Below are 21,349 nucleotides of genomic sequence, written 5' to 3' on the forward strand. Positions count from 1 at the left end.
AAAGTCCTTTGCAAGATTAGCAATACTGAATAATTCAGTACAGTTCAGCATATTTTGGTCAAGACTGTTGACTGCAAAAGTACGTTTTCTTTCTACTTAATGACATTTTTGATTTTTAAGGCCTGCACAATAATGTTGAAGTATGTAGGCTGCTCCAAAGATAATGCCTCAGGAATATTGGTGGGAAATTTCAACTTCTACTACCATACTACCACCATCCACCACTGATGTCTTGGGCCAATATAATAAAATAGGAGGCATTACTTTCAGAGTAGCCCTCCTATTCTGCATAAGCAGAAATAGTGACATACATTCTCATTATCTGAAGAAATAGGTGGGGGGAAAAAAAAGAAAAACTAACTCAATGACCTCAAAACTTTATGATACATGATAGGTGTCACACTGAAAATCCTGTGAAACCCTTGTATTACATGCAAGATTTCACAGCTGTTTAAAACAAGTAAAAGCTGACCATGACTGAATTCTCTGTCTTCAGAGTAGAATATCAGTGTTTACCACAATAACGCAAAATTGTCTAAGTACTGTTTTAGAATAAAAGCCTTAAGTAGCGCGAACACAACTCATCTTAGAAGTGAATAAAGAGAACAAACCTTCTACCCCAATACATATAAACCCAAAACAAATGTGAAAAACTATGGCAGGAATGAGAGTTGCATGTAGATGAAATGTTGTATTTAATGCAAAAAATGATTTAGCCATTCTAATTAGTGGCTAAATTATTCATTTCAAGGTTGTGATACCTATTCTTACAGGTCTGTTGGGTCATTCTCATTCCTGTGGATCAGTCCTGCAAATAGCACTAAAGCTGAACAAAACTAAGGCTAATAATTTTTGAGTTCCTTCAAGTACTCAAAATACTACTATGCTAATTCCCTGACAAAACCTTATCTAATCACTAACAGTGTACAGCAAATAAATGCTACAAAAGAATGCCAGATGAATTGTTTAGATTTTATTGGATATTTATTGCTATTTATATTTAATATTATCTTTGCTTTCATTTACATTAAAGGGTAAATGAAATGAAGTTTCAACTTCAACATTCAATTAGATTTATTTAGGCATTAAAATAATTGACTGTTTTGTGGAATCCAGCTTTATTTCAGCCAGACTTTGTATCCTTTTGTCGTTATCTGTTCCTATCCTTCAAAGAATGTTTCAAGAAAGATGTTTATAAAAACCTCTTTTTGTTCTGCTAACCTTGCAAACTAAACATGTTCCATTTATTTTTAAATTAAGTGAAAATTAGCCAGGTGTGATAGATAAGCTTTCTATACACAGGTCTAAATATTGACAAAAGGAGACGTGTCACTGGAAAAATCATCAGTCTAGCAATTATCACGTTAGCATGTTAAGTGGAAAAAGATGTGAAACTTCCAAATGTGTCAATACAGATTAATTCATTTCCACTAGCTATCAGCTATACTGTGAACATCAGTGCCTTAATGTATACTCAGCGGTGGGTTGGCATTTGCAAGTAAATACTTAGATGCAGTTTATAGAATTGCCAGATCTGTGGCAAAATCATGTGAAACTCCTTCAAAAATGTACTGCAGAGTAAACTTCTTCAGAAATTCTGAACGTTACTGTAGTGAAGGTCCCACCATACAGGGAGAAAGATGAAGGTCAGGATTAGGAACAAGCAGTCAGCAAGGAATATATTTCTCACAGAAATAGCAGGAAATTCCAGATCCAAGTCAACATGGGCAGGGAAAAGAGCAGAAGGAGCCAACCACAGTATTCCTGCAGATGCAGCAGCAGCAGAGAACAAAATGTGCTAAGCTTTTTTATTAGTAAGTCCAGAAAACCAGCTGTGATTTTAACAGCTGGCTCTGCCACATTAAATCTAGTCTCCTTCAGTGAAGCTCCAGCCCTTTTACAGCTGTATGACCAAAACTTAAAGAGGATTTGTAACAGAAAAGGAAAAGCTTTTCCATACTTTCTCACAACTTCTGCTATTCATTTCTGATCTTTCTGTATTAAGATTTTATCAGTATGTGCCATTTTCATATCTATTCAGTATCACATTATTTGCAAGCCAGTCTAACCTTCTCCCCTGTTTCTGTTCATAAAAAATAAAATAAAACAAAATGAAATAAAGTTTAAAAATTGCAGTAAGTTAAGGGGTCATCAATAAGTGGCGGATAAAGAAGGGAGGAAGACAGGAAAAAAAATCTATGCCCTTCTACAGTGTGCATTTAAAGATAGGCATTTATTTACAATGTAAAAAAATTAACCCGCTCCAAGAGCACTGAGTGGACTGTTTACATAGGTCTGAAGTTTAAACTCTTCCTAGTGAATAAACACACTGACAGTTTTGTGACAGCTTGTGATGGAGAAAATCACAGTATAATAGCTCTCAGGATACAATATTTTGGAGAGGGAACTTGCGGAAAGTACTTAACACTGTGTGACCTAACAGCATGAAATAAATCCCTTTGAGACCAATTAAGCTTTCTTTCAAGGATCTAACATAATCTAAGTTGTATCTTGTTTGGTTGGTTTTTATGTGTAAGTCCTTTTAAAAAGATCTCGTTTTAAAAATTTGGTGTTATGTGATGTGTGCTCAAAACATGAGATATTTTTAGTAATGATTAATATGGTATGTATCAGTAAAAGGTCAACATCATAAGCAGAGCATGAAGCAAAGTCTAGTGAAGTCTATAGACAAAATCCATCCAATTCAGTGACTTTTGTTTCAGTCCATTAATAAATTATTCCAGGCTACATTATGCAATTTGTAGGGATAGTTTTGCAAACGCCTACAGTACATCACTATTGTATCTTGGCTAAATTATGTCCTGCATTTGCAGACTTCTCTGTGAAGTGCTGTAAAAAGGTAGGAGGATAAGGTAGAGCTGATGATGCAGCTTGGCTGCAGAAACCCAGTTATTGAGGTCCTGGACTTATTCGTAACAGCATTTCTTGTACTATGGCCTAATAGAACTTCTTTGGGGAAGGTAAGCAATATCTTTTCAATTGAACTTGCATTAATTTTTCTGTAGAAACGTATTTATCTGTTCTTTTCAGCCTCTTCCTCCAGAAGTGCACTATGCAGACAGCTGGTGGAATAGTGCTAACATAGATCAAAGCCTGAAACTTTGTCCAAAGAAAATGTACTGGCAGACTAATAAGAAGTGTTATCTTCACATCTACTTCCTTAAAGATTTTTACTGTTCTTTGACTTTTATGTAAGAACTTCAGAGAACAAAAAACAACAACAAATAAATATCACAATATATACACAGAATTCCTCAATGAAAAGTTCAGGTTTTTCTACATTTCACTATATGTAGTTTGCACAGCATTAAATTTAAGATTTAGTAATCATCTTCGTGTCAGAAGAAGCTGAAGCACCATACCCATTAATCCCTTTTTGAATGCACTCAGGAATTCAGGACTTGCGAATGCCTGCAACAAGCAAGAGTAAGTATTTCAAGATAAAATTTCAAAAGAAAGCAGTAAAGATATTTTAAGGTTTCCTTTACGTTGTTTTTACTCTTCCTTGGTGCTCAGCATCATGAAAATTTGGCCCCAAGTCATAGAGAATTTAGGCAACTGTTTCCCCATGTTAAATTTTAAAACTGGTTGCCATGGCAACTGCCAGACACAGCATATGGTGTGTCTGTTACCTCCAAGATAACAGAGCAATTTCTAAAGAATTTTCTTTACAATATGTTATGAACCTTTGTACTTTTTACAATTTTTTAGAGTGCAGTATAAGGTACTGTCGTTCCCTGACATTCTCTTCAAGTTGAATGCTCATTTTGTAACTCTCTCTTTCATATTAGGCAAATATTTCCCTCTTCTCCTTTTCCTTTTATTCTCTCAGTATTCAGCAAAACATGTAGGATTAAACTGGGGAAGAATAGACATCTATTAAGCTTTACCTAAAGATTCAATCTAGTTGGAATATTACCTTTCTTTCACAGTGACAATCCAAAAGACAAAGATACGAAAAAAGACAAAATACAGAAGATGACAGAAATCTTAGTAAAACTTTTAAAAACAGGTCCTGGGCAGACAGGCATTTTGCAGAACTATCTGCAGTCTTCAACCCGTTGATTCTCATACTTGCCCAACTTCTCATGAGCAATGAAAAATTAGTATCTGTGCAAAGTGACCTTAAACAAGGGGAATTAAAAAATACAACCTGTCACCTATTGTTTAGTAGGTAGCACCGTTTCCCTTGAATAGCAAAGATTATTGCAGTCCCTTTTCCCTTGACTTGACCCTAATGTTTAGCTCTCAAAAAGAAAACCCCTAGGACAGTTTGCAATTGGGATTGCACTACCTATCTTTCTCTTCATCGGGGAGAAGACCTCACTGTCCATTATGGCTTCCAACAGATAAAAATCTCAATGCCAACACTGTTCTTGAGAAAAGGAAAATAGGTCTTTATTCCTTCTTATGCCCTTTTGTGCTTGTACAGGCTGAGACAGGATTAGAAGAATAGTTACTAGGATACATAATAATGCTCTGTTCTGTAATTCTTTGTCCCTTGAGTCCTTCATTCTAAAAACTTTCTATCATTAAGGTACATTCTGAACAAATCTCCAAAAAATTAAAACATAACTCTCTATCAAAACAGGTTATATGACTGCACATTTAATTCTCCCCCTTGAGGAGGAGCTAACAAAGAGAACGAATCACTCATCATATACTTCACTTAATGCACAACTACAAGATGCTGACACTAGCTTCATAAAGGTTAATGATAACAGATAACAGAATCAAATATTTTAAAGGGGATTTTGTATTTGGTAGTTTATTTATATATTATAATTTTTTGTGAGGAAAAGAGGAATCATTCCATAATGCATGAAATAGCCTCTGTAGGCACAACACCACAATGTCTGTCAATGACAATTTTCCATGTAACTGCGCATATTCCATGTGCACCAACTGACATCTCCAGATGCGAGAAAAATTTAAGAGAAAGAGGCCTCATTAAACTACCCTTGCATCAGTTTTCTAAAGTTCTGCCTTATCTTCCAGAACAGGACAAGAGAGCCTGTTTTTTGTCAGGGACAAAATGGTATTACAGAAATTCTATGGCAGAGACAAAACAGTTAACATACTCAGGTTGTCAGCACTGACCTGGGAGATCTCCTCATCTGCCTCTTTCACCTGCTCCCTCAACAGCTGACAGGAGCTCTAGGTATGGAAATCCACTGTACATTAAAAGGAAGAACAAATAAATAACTTTCAGATACAGAGTGAACATCACAGATCTCTCCAAAGCCATGCTGCATCAGCCCTCCTTCTTCAGTAAGTCCACCTGAATGGAGGATTGTCATCACCTTCTCTGCCTTTACTACCCCAACTACCTTTAAAAGTCAGCAAACTACTGCTATGGAGTAAACAAGTCCACTGTGAGTATGGTTATGAAGGAGAGTTGTAAACATGTTTTCCAGGTCATATAAGCACATGGGCATTAGCAGCTATGCATGCCTCTGCCCAAAATGCAGAAGTGATTGAAAAGATTCACATCCCATAAAATAATACTCTCCACAATACTTCTTTTGAGAAATGATCAATGAGAACTAACATTCTGTAAAACCTGCTGGCTTGTGGATGGTATTATCTTGTTGCATTAGGCATAGACTTGGCACTAGAGACTCTACAAACTGCTAAAGGAACTCTCTTCTACTTAGATACTGATACTCAGATACATCTTTCCACTAAGTCCTGAATTTTTCTAACCTGTACAGGCCACATGATGACTCTTAAAGAAGCAGGTGCAGACAGTCTTGGAAAGGATAAGCAAAGGGGAGGTCTTAGTTCTGCTTTTGGCTACCTAATAGGTATGAATGGGACCAGGTGACCTCAGGAGATCTCTTCCAACCTAAATTATTTGATGATTCTGAAAGTTTATTTGACTCCAGTTTAGGAAAGTATCAGAAGGCAGTGTTTGTCATTGAAGAAACTAATAGAAAATCTGAGCAAAACTGAGAGAAGAAGTGAAAGGGTGAGATATATCAAAAAAGTAGTTTGTGCCAAAGAGAATTTGCAGTTGTTCCCTTTGGGATGTATTCTTTCTGTGTTGGCACAGAGCACATTGATTCAGTAGATATATCTCTCACACACACACACACACAAAAAAAAAAAAAAAAAAAAAGAACATAATCAACTCTAAACATGAAACTAAGAAACACAAAACAAAGGAGACAACTTATTCTATTTTGGGAAACAAAGCACAAAAAAATATTTTTAAAGCACCTCCATAATTATGTGTAAATGAAGTATATCACTACAGCATATTAGTTAATCCATGTAAACATATTTTGCACCTGAATGGTTATAAACAGGCAAGCCATAACCTCATTTTCAGGCTTTTTTTTTCCACATTATAAATTCATTTTTCTCTTTGCAAAATGTCACTTTCTTTCCAGCAGGTTAATCCCAGGAGGTCTGGTAACTACAATTACTCCATTTAAATATTCCACATATCTGTCAAGACTCCAAAGAATTCTGCAGTGTCAGTTTAAATATAAATATATATAATTCTGGTTAATAATCATCACTTCAAGTCTGTTATGAAAACTGTATTACTCATTCAAAGAGTGTGTGATGTTATGTGCATCTGTAGCATTTGTTGCAGCATTCATTGATTTATTGGTTAGGAAAACGACCATACTAACTACAAAACATCCATGATCTCATAAAGAATACAATGCTCTTTGAAGATAAACTTGTCAATAAGTTTTTATTCTAATTACTTAAGAAAAAAGCACCAGAAATTATCTAGCTTTTCATACCAATAAAGTCGAAAATGTACATAATACTGTAAAAGCAACCTCTAGTTAAACATACATGATGCTTTTCATTTCTTTATCATTTTTATCTTAACCAAATATTTTCATCTGCTGATGATCAGAACTTTCTTTTTTTCTTGGTAGGGTTTTAGAAAGTTTGGAAAGTTGACAATTTTCTGACAGCTTTTAAATGTCTTGAAATACCATTTTTACCATGGGGAAAAAAAGAAAAAAAAAAAAAAAAAAGCATCTTAATAGTTTGGAAACTAAACATTAATCCAAAATAAACTGCAGCATTTAGTTCCTTTAAATAGGATGTGCTTACCACATCCCTATTTACTAAGCCTGTTAGAGTAGCTTTTGAAATGAAGACAAAAGTGTAACTGTTCTTACAATGAAAGTTTCAATAAGTGGAACAAATATCCTTAAGCCCAGCAAACACAACTAGAACCAACGAATAGTATTTCTTAGCTTTTAATCTCCATGACAACGTACCTCAGATTCTTCAATAAAATGCCACTTTACATGAACACAAATATACTCAATTATGAACACCTACTATGTGTTCATAAATATCACCAGTGCTGTGGATCTTAAAACCATATGTAATACCACAGATTTCTTTCTCATGGAAAACTAGTCAGTCAGCACTCAGCTAAAAACTTAATCTGTATCCTTCTGCTTATATTAACTATTGAATAATCAAACGGCAAAAAATGATATACATAGTATATGGCCCAAATGTATAAAAACATACCTTGAGTTCTGGAATGCACTGGGAGAAGTATCTGAACCATAAATAAATAGGAATTATTTTGAAAACCTGTATTACGATCACAAATTACATGGCAGAATTATTCACAGTGTATTTCTGTATCAGAAAGGAAATAGTTGATTTAAATATTACAAGCAGAGTGCTCAATAAGTTGTATGAGTAAGGATACAATTATTGATAAGAGTCATGTATTGATGTAAACGTGGCTCATACCTAATATTGGAAAAATCACAATTAATGTTTAAAAAACTGTCCAAGTGCAAAGTACAATTTTAGCTACCCCAGGAAATTGCAGAATTACAGAGATCTGCCTACAGAAAGAGAGAGATACTACCAATTGCGCAGTTTGTAATATTGCATTCACGAAATTCACTAGCTATACTCAGTTATCTTGCCTGTTCTGTGTTTTTAGGACTAATGCCCTGGATTCCTGCTGTAGGGGAATAGAATCCTTAGAGTTGTAAGGGACCTCAGAAGGCCATCTAGTCCAACTTCCCTGCAATGAGCAGGGACACTACAGCTAGATCAGGTCGCCCAGGGCCTGATCCAACTTCACCTTGAAAGTCTTCAGGGATGGGGTATCAAACACATCTCTGGGCATCCTGTTCCAGTGCCTCACCACCAAGAAGAGCCAGGACTCATCTGTTTCCCATCTCCCTGTATTTATCAGATCCCCTCTCAGCCTTCTTTTCCCTCACTGTAAAGGACTGTTTCCTCAAATTGAAGCTTGAATATTGAATTCAAGCTATTCAATAGCTTGAAGCCATTTCCTCTTGTTCTGTCACAACAGACTGGGCTACTCTCAATCCTTTCATTCCCCACTTTGTATTGGTAATGGGGGTGTCTCAACCCAGGTGCAAGACCTTGCACTTGGATTTCTTGAATCTCATGAGGTTTGCCTGGGCCCACTGCTCAAGCTTGTATAGGTGTGGGATGTGCCACATCGGTGCAGAATGTGGTATTTTCAACAAACGAAAGAAACACATATGCTCCCTATAGGAAGTGGACCTGTCAAACCTTCACACTGCATGGCCTGAATCAATCAGCATAGCTGCACCTCAGATCTTCCACCAGCCTCTGCCTTCAAAAGTCAGCATACCTCTCACTCCCAACTCTTCGGATACCCTGCTACAACAAGTCTAGCTAACATTTCCAAAGAACCTGTTTTAACAAACTTTTGCATCTAAACACCCAACACCCTACCCAGTCAAAAGAGACTTTATTAGTTGCACATGTTTCAAGTACAATTTGTACCTGTTGCTGCATTAAGCAGATCTCTTCTCCCTTCCTTCTCCCAGGATGTCTCAAATGGTAGCTTAGCTATTAGGATTAATTCTGGGAAAAGCATTTTTTTCTCCACACACCAGAAGAAAAAGCCTGAAGAAGATTTGAGTCATAATATTACTCTTCCCTGTAGTGTATCAGACTATGCACCGTTTCCTACAAGTATGCTCATGACAACACATTTTATCCTGATTTGAAATGTCAGTGCAAAGATCACAAAAGCATAGAACAGCTCAGATAGGAAGGGACCTCTAAAGATCATCAGGTACAACCTGATGGGAAAGGGAGCCTAGACGAAGTTATCTAGCACCCTATCCAGATGGCACAGGACTCCTTTGAACCATATGTAGCTTCCTCATCAGTCTGGAAGAATAGATGAAAAGTAGAGCAAGGAGTTTCGTGAAGCACCAGCAGATTTCTTTTGTGATAAATATGAACAGAAATTCTCATAATTGTCCTTCTTGTCCATTCCTTCCTACCATCCCTGCATTGACCTGCTACAGAGCTCCATACATGTGTTTGCAGAGGAGCAAAGGCCCCTCCAACATATCTGTTCTTGCATGCTAAGTCACAGAAGTTTGGGGCTTGAGGGCATGTTGAAAGAGCTTGAGAGTTAGAAGATCTATGTACACATGAATAAATCAGCCCTTAAAGGTATCTCAAAAGGCATTATGGATTCAGGTTAGTTGGCTTGCTAGTATCTGTCTCAACAGGCTCCAGTTTGACCATCTCTTTTTCTGTGATACTGAAGATCTATTGTGCATTCTAAAATTATATCAAATATGTAATAAAATAAAAGTAACTTGCATAACTTTCATTGACAAATGCTAAATTATTTACAAACTTCAGTATATAAAGTCTGAAGCCATTTTCACTGCAAACTAACAAAATTTACCTGTTTAGATATATTCCTAATTATTCTTTGCACTGCCCTAACCTCTTTTTCACATAATACTTCCACTGCTTGAATAACTTTGGTACGCATCCTTATTAAGACTGAATGTCATCTGTCTTTTAATTAGACATTTATGGTATTTCTAAATTGGATAAAAAGACAGAAAGTCTAAATGCCATAATTATATCCCTAAAGAAAACTTAAAATCTTTTCTCTTAAAGAGTTCCAGAATCATAGATGCATAAACTAGAAGATCCATTGAGCTTTCAAGATCCAATACAGGTACTTGAAAGATCTAGCCATGCAACTCATAATAAGAATGAGTAACCTTTTTGTACTGAAACAGTGCAAGTGTTAAGCCAACATTTCATATATAAAAATATGTCCATTTTAAAACTACTGCATCATGTAGTTAATTCTCAAGTCAAAAGTAATATTTTTCTAGTATGCTAATGACATTTATAGGGACTATAATTAAATAAACAAAAGATACTTTACTGTGCCTCAATTTCTTGTCCCTGTAAAAATAACAAACTGAACTTCTGCAGAAATATATCTTTCCTTTTGTTTAATATGTCACCTACAGAGAAAAAAGTTTTAGGTATCTTTTTATGTCTTATAGCTGTAGTCTCTAAACTATATGTAATTACGTTCAATGAAAAAAAGAAAACTATAATGGGAATAGCTTTATTGTCATATTTTTACTAGTGGGTGTGAGAAGTGATTTAACTTACAGGTACTGATTATTTAATTGTATTGACATAGAGCATACAGCCTACCATGACTAGTGAATCATTCAGACTGACAAGAGGAGGTGTAAAAAATCTTCTTTTCTCTATTCTGCCACATTCTTCTAGTTTTACAAAGGAAAAGGCTTTATTCATAGGAGAGTAAGCCATTAAAGTTTTTGATAACAGCTACAAATGCATACAAGTCAAATCCATATGGTATAACTCTGAAATTAATTGGATAGTGAAAAAAACTATACCAGGAAATGATGGTATCATCTGATACATAATATAGCTGACTCTGAGCCTACACATGGTTTGAAAATAATCTTTGTAAACTCTACAGAATTAAAAAAAGCTTATATATAAATTGCTTATTGCATTTCATTTGTTAGTATGTGACCTTTTTTCAACACAATTGTTGCATAAACCCATTTATTTGTTTAGATGTGAAAAGGCACCACAAACTATTAAAGTCTTAGCTACATCATTATGTATGAAAGTAATTGTACTGTGTATTTTTAAACCTGTCACCCTGCAGTAGTAGTTGATTAAAAGAATATGAATTCATTATGCAAACTAATTGTGCTTTGGACAATACTTGACCAAAAGAAATAAGCAGAGTTTAGAGAAATTCTTGCTCTGGCTCTCAGCAACCTGAATAGAAAAATTTATCTATAGATGGGCTTGAATATGACTGCTTGTGTTCTACGCTCATATTATACAGACATAATAGAGCTCAGATTATAGATACACAACCAAACACAGACTCTCGGTTCAAAACATCTGTTTTTCTTTTCTTATATCAGATTTGCTTATACTTGGCAGTAAAAGCAAGATGAAGAAAGCACGGGACTAATGGATTCATACAGATCTTTTCAGGTATTTTCAGTATCTTGTTTTCCTGAGAATAATTAAAAATAAGATACATATTATCTTGAATCTTTAAACAGTTACTATTTTTTTTTTATAGTTAGAGACAACAATAGATTTTAGAGCTATACGTTTCTCACCTTTTTTTCTAAAATATTTAGATAACATCTATTTCTCTCTTTGACTTTCACTATGTAGCATGCATTCCTGAAATTGTTATCTTGGATTTTCAGCAGCATTAATAACCCATTTATTAGTATTAATTAATATTCTAATAATCAGAGTAAAATAGTTTGAAAGCATTAACTAATACGTCCTGTAGCAGAAACTTTAAGCTTAAAATTAGATTTTTTTTTTATTAAAAGCAAAAATAACATTACATCTGTGTTAGAAAAGGTCTAGTGTTGAAAGAGTTGTGAACCAGTGATTATATTCACTACATAGTAAGAGAGTTCCCTTTGAAATACTGACAAATGTTTGTTATGCCAAAAATGAAGTGGGTTTCTTCAACAAATCACTAAAAGTCTGTCTGGTACTTCTAAGCCCAGAAAAGCAATGTTGCTAAAGGAAAATATTGACTCCCTTTTTTGTTTGCTACAAAATATAGCATAATGCATCTGCCTGAAGGGCAAAAATCTCTGAAAATCATTGAACTGAGAATGGTTGTATATTCTGCACAACTTCAGAAGTGGCATGTCAGTAATGATCCATGGCAAGGGGCTCCACATCTAAAATATTCTTTGGTAAAAACTAGTTATATTTAATGTGATAAAAATAGATGAAAGTTTTGGCAATGAAAAGAACGACCTGGACTATGCTAAGAAATGTACTGTACTATGAAAAAAATATATAGATAGTATTTCCCTTATGATGACACTTCAAAAGATGAAGTCTGTAAGATACAAGAATCTTTGTGCTTGTATATTTAGCAGAGTTTACTTCCTAACAAATAAGATTTCATAATTGTTGTTGATTTCTGAGTTGTTTTTCAGAACAGTGTATCTTAAGCATGAAATGAAAATTACAGGTATGGTAATTCACCTAATTTGTCCATTTATAATTACTGAAAAGCATGGAACTACTAGAAGTGAACTTACCCTTTTACAATTACAGACTTGAAGGGAATAGTAAGAATTGTTTAGAGGGAGTTTGAGCGTTGATAAAGGATGCTGCAAATCTGATAAAGAAATCTATTAAAATGTTGTAATCGTGCATCAGTTATATAAAAAAATATTTTTAGATGACGTGACAAAAAATCATAGAATTGTAAAGCCTAAAGAAGAACAGATAATGCAATTATAACAAGATACAGGTGAGCTACTTAAATTACCATATTCCACTTAACAACTCAGTGATCATAATCATTTTACAATTCTGTTCTATACAGAGTTAGAAGAGTAATTTAGAAAATCATTACCTCCATCTAGTGGCGATTCCCTGAAATTTTCACTTACAACTATGCTTCCACAGGGAAGTATGCCCCAAGCTTTGATTCTACTTTGTTACACCTTGAAAAGCAACAGGAAAACAAACAAACGAACAAACAAACAAAAACAACCAGCAATCCACTTGATTGATTAAAGAAAAGCTATATTTTATTTTGTAGTACTGAAGTTAGTTCCAAAACCTATGTTTGAGAGTTTAGATTTTATTTAAGGAAACACATTCGGCAGCAGTGCCCACATCTCTTCCAAGAATGGTGCTCAAAATATCTTGTAAAGAAAGTCAGCATCACTCCTCACACAGTACAGCTTGGGAAGCTGAGGCAGGGGAAAATGAGACAATTTCAACAAGTGCTAGAATGTAGAAAGAGCCCCGGCCTCACCAGCTGCTCAGGTCAGTTTTCTCCCCACAGAGAAACAAGATGAGAGTGGCTCCTTCTCCTTTGTTATCTTTGGATCTGCTAAAGAACAAACTGATAGTGACTGGCATGCCATAATAACGCCACAAGTGTTACAATTTAGAGGAGCAAGCCATATCACTGCAACCACCACCTTAGCCATTACAAGTAGTCCCGTTTGCATTCTACTGAGGCAATATAAACACTCATTAAACATCAAATCTGCTTATTCAGTCCCGAGTGGTGTACAACAGAACCAACGAGGCAGCATGGCATGAAGTTTACACTGCCACTCCCCAGTGATCTACCTTATTATAAAGAAAATAAACAGGCCAAGTCTCCAGAGCAATTACTGTCATTTTCTGGAAGCCTTTAATCCAGATGAAGTCATTTTGGATATTCTTGTTTACACAACAACAAAAAAAGTAATCATTCTTGTGAAGCTTTAGACACTTGAAAGCAGTATGCACCAGGCTGCTGCATGTTTATACCCAGTCTGTGACAGGTAAATGAAAACCACAGTGATCAAAAGCAAAGGAGCAAGAGATAGAAGTCATTTTAATATTGTTTTGGGTCATTGGAGAAAAATGAACATTAAAAAAGTTTAATTTTTATTTCTATTTTATTCCTTTTTTTGACTTCTCGGGCAACATAATGAAACTCAGGAAGTAGGCCCAATATTCACCAAAAAGTCAAAAATTCAGTTGTATTCTATGTAAAATCAAATACAGAAAAAAAAATCCCAGTTATTAATTTAATAGCTAGCAATACATTGCGGAGTACTCCAAACCACAAAAAGACAATTACTTACTAATACCAATAAACATCATTTCATAACCAGGATGATAATGACTAACCTCTAGCTTCATCTGTCACTACCATCTCATCCATAATCTGCACAGCCATAATGTTACTAGGCCGCTGATCTAAAGGATCAGAACTATAATAAGTTGTGCTTTCAGACCTTACACTCTTGGATAATCTAAAATTAAAATATTGAAAGCATTCACTGGTACAATTATTCAAATATTATTTTGGGTGAGTCATCTTAACAAACAGAATGCTCTTCTTTAGGCTTAATAGTATTCATCAATAAGTAGTTCACTGTGTTGTTTTGGTCAATCACAGTAGATCCACAGAATTTGTACGGCCAAACCCTCACCCACACAAATTTATTTTCCATTGACAGGAATACTAATGAAAATTCATGGGATTGAAGGAATTCTTGACTACTGACACACTTTCTCCCAACCTATTCCACGTTAAGTGCATTTCTTCCCAGACTAAGTGGCATTCTACATGCTGCACTTATACCTGTTAATGAAGAGCACATTTAAGGATAATTCTCCAGACAACAGGGAGAAACTTGGTAGCCAAACAGTAAAAAAAATAAATAAATGCTGGAATTTCCTATGATTACAATCTCTCAGACATTGCCATCTAATTCCATCTTTTTGAATTTTCAACAATAACTTCAGATTTTCATATATGATCCAACTGCAGGAGATCGACCATTTGAAATATCCTCTCTTCTATCTGACAAATTATTTGGTATAATTGCTTTTATGTGCATTTTGACATAAACCCAAGTAGCAGCTGCACTTGTTTTCTGACTCTTCCTAAACAAGCTGTAGATCAGCCCAGTAAGTGCAGAACTTGAAGTAAATGAATACTGTATTGTTTTCTACAAGTTATGCAGCAGAGTTGTAAGAAGCACAGGTTTACAAAATGTATTAAAAAGACCAGAACTGAACTTTTCTATTTGTATTTCAAATTACACTCCTGAGCTGCTCCGCACACACAGTTCTAATATAGTGGTCTTACAGCTATATATTAGAACCTTCTCTTCCTTCTTCTCCTATTACACTCCTACCTTAGAGAATGAAAAAATGTTAAATGGAAAAAATAATTCTTAATAGGAATAACTTTCCAAGCTTTGAGTTTTAGGACTATCAATTTTATAATAGATTTATTTATTTGTAACTGTTCGCATATTTGAAAATAATAAATGTTGTACTCTCTTGTTAGTGATTCAAGGAAAGTGTGTACTCAGTAAGTCATCTCCTGCTATTTTTAATCATTTGTCTAGCAAATTTTCAGATCTTGGGCAATTTGCAAAATGAGAAAAGTCCAGATAATGATGGATTGTGTTAGTGAGCTTCAGCTCTAAATTTCTGCAATGAGACAACACTCAGCCAAACTTATTTCTGTTCTTCAAAGAAAATCTTCCTCTGTAGAGTGAGAAGATAGTAAATTAAACACAGAATACTTACCTCAGGCTAGCAGAGCTGCATTCAAATCTCATAATAATTAAAACCATTACTTAAGGTTACCAGATTTAAGATTATCTAGGCATCTCCGAGCTCAGGCAGAAATAGTTTCGGAATAAATTTCCTATCTCTGTAAATACAAAACAATTCAGTAACAACAAACATAAAAATTACTCATATGCCACCAGCGAATAATTGAATTAATATTGTTAGCTCATCTGGCATTTTCCTTGTTTTTATACATGAACTCAATGCAGCACTGCATTGGCTTTTTCCTCCCAGATTCTTTATTGCAAAATAAACGAACAAACAAATAAACAAAATAAAATCCTAACTCCCTGAGATCTTTCTGTCTTTTACTTAAGTCAAGTACCTTATGAGAGAGTTCACTGGGGTCATCACCACCTTTCTTGTGCTTTTGTCTGACTCCAGAACAAATCCTTCTTGCTGAAATTCCAATATTAGCATCTAAATCTTTTGAAAAGAGATTAAGTGTTTGAAATCAACAAAATTGTAGTATGATCTGCATCCTAGAACTGAGATCCTCAATTATATGTAATTCAAAGGCATTTGTGCAGAACACAGAACAATTACATACTCTTCCTGAAGAGTACAACAACCCTTTCAGGTGGGAATGGAACCTGGTTTCCACTTTTCTTGTTTGCATCTTATGAATACAAAGAAGGGCGATCTACAGTTGTCTGAGTAGACAAAATTAGCATCTGTATTGTCACAATTAAAAGCAAATTACTTTTTAAAACCTTCTTTTTGTTTGTTTTGTTTGTTTTTAAATTGACCCTTCATCAGGCTGGCTTCCTTTATGATGAGTGAATCTTTGACCTTCTGTCCCTAAAAATGTTGAGTGTCTTAACTGCCTTCATAGTGAATGGTGTTCACAGCATCAGTATTAAAGGAATATATGACTAAGTGGATATTAGTGCAAAGGCATTTAAAGTGTGATCGTTAAGTGCCAATGCCAGTTCATAGATGTGTTCCCATTGTTTCCAATATCTGAAGCTCTTTAAAACATTCTTGTTAAAGTCTAGAAGAAGAACAACAAGTCCAGAGTTCATGTGTTTGTTTGTTTTCTTAACAATCATATCTCCAGTAGGGTTCTCCGTGAGTTTTTACAATAAATAACATGCTATTTAAGTAACTGAAAGGACAAAACCTTCTTCAAATAAAGCTAATAATCACCTAAGGTACTCATTTTGTTGACTTTCAGATGCTTGAAAATTTCTTTCTTCTGCATCCACTGACTACTCACCTGAGTGTTCGTGGATGGTTGAAGATAACCTGATTCATGTGGTACTGAAGTGAACTAGAGTACTCACACAATCAGTTTTCTGACTTGCTTCATTTTTACTTCATGAATTATTTGGCTATGGTCTGCCTAACTCTGAACTTTCATTTGTTCATTAGATTTCAGTAGCTTGTTTACTACTTTTGTTTACAGAATCTTTAAGATTTCCACAGTAAACTTAACAGAAAATATCATCTCTTTAAAGGAACATCCCTGACCTCTTTTAAAATAATTATTTAAATGCTCAAAAAAAATGTCCCATTTTCTACTTAACCTACTTACATAAGATACATGCCTGAGACTACTTAGGAATTCCATACTTATAATCGAAAATGAACATCACAAGAAACTTTAAAATGTTTTAAAGAATTAAGAAAAACTGAAATGCTTTGACCTTCAGAGAACAAAGCAGGAGTAAAGCCTCACCACGTTTTCCTAACAACATTTTTCCCAGAAACCTGTAGAGGATCATAAATAGAATTATAATGGATTATATTGGAAAATAAATAGGATTATATCAGATTATATAGAAGTCTCTAAAACAAACAAACAAAAAACATTACATGCTTGCACTTTGAATAAAACGTGTAAAAAATAATTTTTCTCTAAGCCTGGACAGTGTTTTTCTGCCCTTTAAAAAAGAGGATGCATCCCACTGCTGAAAAGATATTGTGTCTGATTGTTTGCATTTCAATCAAATACTTCCTGAAGAATCACCACCATTGCCTACCATCTGCAATAAAGAACTCTGCAAAATACTTTCTGCAAAGCAATTTTCCTGACAATTAAATAGAACTCAAACACAAAACAAAACATAAGCTATTCAAGCAAAACTGAACATTTATACCCACAGGCTAGTGTTTGCTCAATTGGAATGGGAGATGATAAGCAGAAGTTTTCCTACCTTCAGTTTACAACATGATAAAGGAGAAACTTAAGCTTCTTTAATTAATCACAACTTTTTGGCCATTACATGTAGAGGTAGTGCAGCACAAGTGCTTTCTCAGCTTCATAAGGGATAAAAGATAAAATTCACATAATTACTTTCACCTCAGTATTGCAGTTACTCTCCCAGGGTTTGTCTACTAAATACATCTGTTTTGCCCTTAGCAAAGCACTATCCATGGATCACAGTGTTCAGATATATCAAAAGAAAAGCACCATTTAAACTTCTAGCTCAGGGAAGAAAAATTATAAGCAATTCAACTTATGTCCTGTTTGAAAGGTCAAGGAATTGAACAGAGTAGCATTGCATTTATATAGACACATTAAACTCCTGACCCAGAATGATCACAGCAATGCAGGCAGTATTTGAGCTCAGCTGGATGAACCACATGGTCTCACAGCAGGAGAAGTATCACTCCTAACTGCAGCTCACATACCTGCTTATTATCTGAGCAGCCCAGTACCAGGAGACCTGAAATTGCTGTTTTGTGAGGAAATTCCTGCTGCCAAGAGGTGGTCTGTTTGAGTTTTAAAAGACACTGAGAACAGTCAGAAGTGATTTGGGATCAAAACATTCAAACAAGGACCAGAAATATATAACAGGAGAACTAGGAAAAACAACAGCAACAATGACAACAACAAAAACAGAAACAGAACCTCTTGTTTGGTGGTGGTAAATAGTGAGCTAATACTTTTCAAAGGGTTGCATGAAAGCAAAGGAACTAAGAGTCCTTATTTAAAAAAATAAAAATAAAAAAAAATAAAAAAAGAAAGGAAGAAAGAATGAAAGAAAAAGTTGTCCAGTTTTATTTTAAAGCCAATTCAAAAAATAAGGAACTGATTAGCTTTATTATTTTGTTATTAATACCTGTTCATGCATCCATCACAGTTAGACTCTAAAAACTTAACAAGCAATGCCATGTCTGTGCACCTCCATACATGGTTGGAGTTCTAGATAGCCACCATAATTCAAATAATTAGATTTTATTTTTCAGAAGTTTACATCAGTATAGAAAAATGTTTGCAGCTCCATCATCTGAAAATAACAACAACAACAAAAAAAAAAGAATAGAAAATAAAAGGGGGGGAAAACTCCACATTTAAATGTCTGTTCTTTATTTAGAAGGAAGAATTCTGGACCTAACAAAAATAAATAAATAAACAGAACATGTCAGCTGACTCAAAATTGAATATTTAGTATTTGAAGATTATCAGCATACAGCAAAGGAAATGGATGTATTTATTACAAAATATGTGGGTAACATAACAACATCCTTTCTTCACTCAGTATATCACTAATTAGGATGTTTATCCTGAGTGTGGGAAGCTGGGGTTTAACTCCTGACTCTCAAAAGACAAAATAAAAGCTCACCATTCCCATTGGCAATATGCCACTTCCTTTTAAGTGTTAGAATAGTCAGGATGCCAGAGCGAGAACAGGGAGAATTACAGTATGTTCAAATTTACAGAAAAGGATGGAATTTGTTCTGGACTTCTCATACAGCAGGAGGATGTGAGATTATTGGATACAACAGGATACCCACCATGCTGAGTATTTAGGAAAACTGACATGATTTGTTAAAAATCATTGATTGATCACATAGCAGCCATCTTGCCGAGTTCTCTACCCAGTCACTTCAGCGTCTCTTATTAAGCCCTGCTCCCAGCCCATGTCCTTGAGTAAGTTCTTTATTTGTGTGCATAACTAGCAAACGTCAAGCCAGAGAAGCTGGTGAAGAGGATAGGGGACCTGGTGAGTGGGAAGAGCTTAGGACTGAAGGCCAAGTACTGCAGAGACTCCAGGTTTGACAGTAAGTTACCAGGGAGAGTAGGAATTTGGAGAGACCATTTTGGATGGTGGGATGAGGTGGGCCATCTGCTAGCTGATTTAAGTCCAATTAGCCACTGTTTAAGAATAGGACCGGGCCATGTCAATTGTTCACATATGTGCAGCTGCAGTGTGTATGTATGTGCCACCTGTAGTCACTGTTTCTATTACTGCATGTGCTAACAGTTGATGTGTTCACTGCTGTCAACAGTGTGTGAGTCCGTTCCATGACAGCAGCATTCAAACAACAAAGAATTCATGTAAAAATTAAATACAAAACTTTATTTGAAAAATTCCATTTTACTATCACAAATATAACTATGTCTATGCAAGCTTTCCATCAAGTACAGGAAAAACAGATCAGCACTCCAGCCTTAAAAGCAGGATACATTAGAAAAGTATTTTCTTCTTAAAGTGAATATTCTCAGGGAAAAACAAACAAACAAAACCTGTTTCTTTAAGCAAGACTAAAGGATATAGGAACAATAGGGACAGAATTTTTATCAGTATTTGTTGTGACAGGACAAGGAGAGATGGTCTCAAAATGGAAGAGAGGAAATTTAGACTGGATATAAGAAAGATGTTTTTTTTTACAATAGGGGTGGTGAGGTGCTGGAAGAGCCTTCCAGAACGGAGACACTCAGTCAGGATGGAGGGGACTCTGAGCAGCCTGATGGTGCTGTAGGTGTCCCCATTCACTGCAGGGCAGTTGGACTAGACAACTGAGGTTCAACTCAAACGATCCCATGATTTACTGTGTCCAGTTCTGGGCTGCCCAGTACAAAAAAGACAAGGATCTCTTGGAAAGAGTCCAGCAGAGGGACACAAAGATGGTGAAGGGCCTGGAGCATCTCCCCTGTGAGGAGAGACTTAGGGAACTGGGTCTGTTTAGCCTTGAGAAGGTTGAGAGGGGACTTGATCCAGGTTTATAAATACCTGAGGTGTGGGAGCCATAGTGGTGAGGCTGGTCTCTTTTCAGTAGTGCGTGGGGACAGGACTAGGGGTAATGGGATGAAAGTACAGCATAGGAAGTTCCGCATGAATGTGCGGAAGAACTTCTTTACAGTGCGGGTGACAGAGCACTGGAACAGGCTGCCCAGGGAGGTGCTGGAGTCTCCTTCTCTGGAGATATTCAAGACCCGCCTGGATGCCTACCTGTGTGACGTGGTGTAGGGAGCCTGCTTTGGCAGGGGGTTGGACTTGATCTCTAGAGGTCCCTTCCAACCTCTACAACTCTGTGATTCTGTGAATCTATTCCAGAATAGGCTTCCAGGACAAGACTGCCTGTTCCTACAGAGTTTGCAAGGCCTGAATGTAAACAGCCTGTAGTGATCCTGCACTTTGCCATAACAGGAAAAAAAAATAAAAAATCAATTAAAAACCGAACAACGTAAAGCTCACAGATGAGAACAGGCCAAGTGGTTTTGGGTGGCAGTACCTCTTTTCTTTCGGTCCTCAGAATCCAAACCAGCTCCTTGATACTACACACGGTGCTCGGTCCCAACAACCAGCGCGATTCTCAGCTCCCACAGCAGCATCCCCCATCACCCCAGCCAGACCCACAAACGCACAGACGGAAAGCGATACACCCGAGCACGCACGATGCCCGCCGCAAACGCTCCCCGACACTGGTCGTAGCACAGGGCTCTGCCGCTGACAACCCCCCTGGGCAGCCCCAACCCAGCGCCGCTTCCCGACATCTCGAGTCTCCTCCCGCCGAACCGACGAGGTGCCCGAGAGCCGCCGCAACGGCTGGTGGGCGGGGGGAGGGGCGGGATCCCGAGTTCCGGTACGGCAGCGGATGTTGGGGTTTGAATTGTCCGTCAGTT

The 21,349-nt window shown here is 36.2% G+C and overlaps 1 long non-coding RNA gene across 1 annotated transcript in view; it reads left to right on the forward strand.

Moving 5' to 3' along the window:
* Positions 1-11,370, forward strand: part of LOC107315005 (uncharacterized) — a 178,174-nt gene extending 166,804 nt beyond the window's left edge. The window contains exon 7 of the long non-coding RNA XR_014947215.1: positions 11,271-11,370. This is a non-coding gene — a long non-coding RNA (uncharacterized LOC107315005). The remainder of the gene's footprint in view (positions 1-11,270) is intronic.
* Positions 11,371-21,349: the final 9,979 nt, after the last annotated feature.

This window comes from Coturnix japonica, chromosome 5, assembly GCF_054131305.1.
Source record: "Coturnix japonica strain WE chromosome 5, WE-NBRP24, whole genome shotgun sequence".
NCBI lineage: Eukaryota > Metazoa > Chordata > Aves > Galliformes > Phasianidae > Coturnix > Coturnix japonica.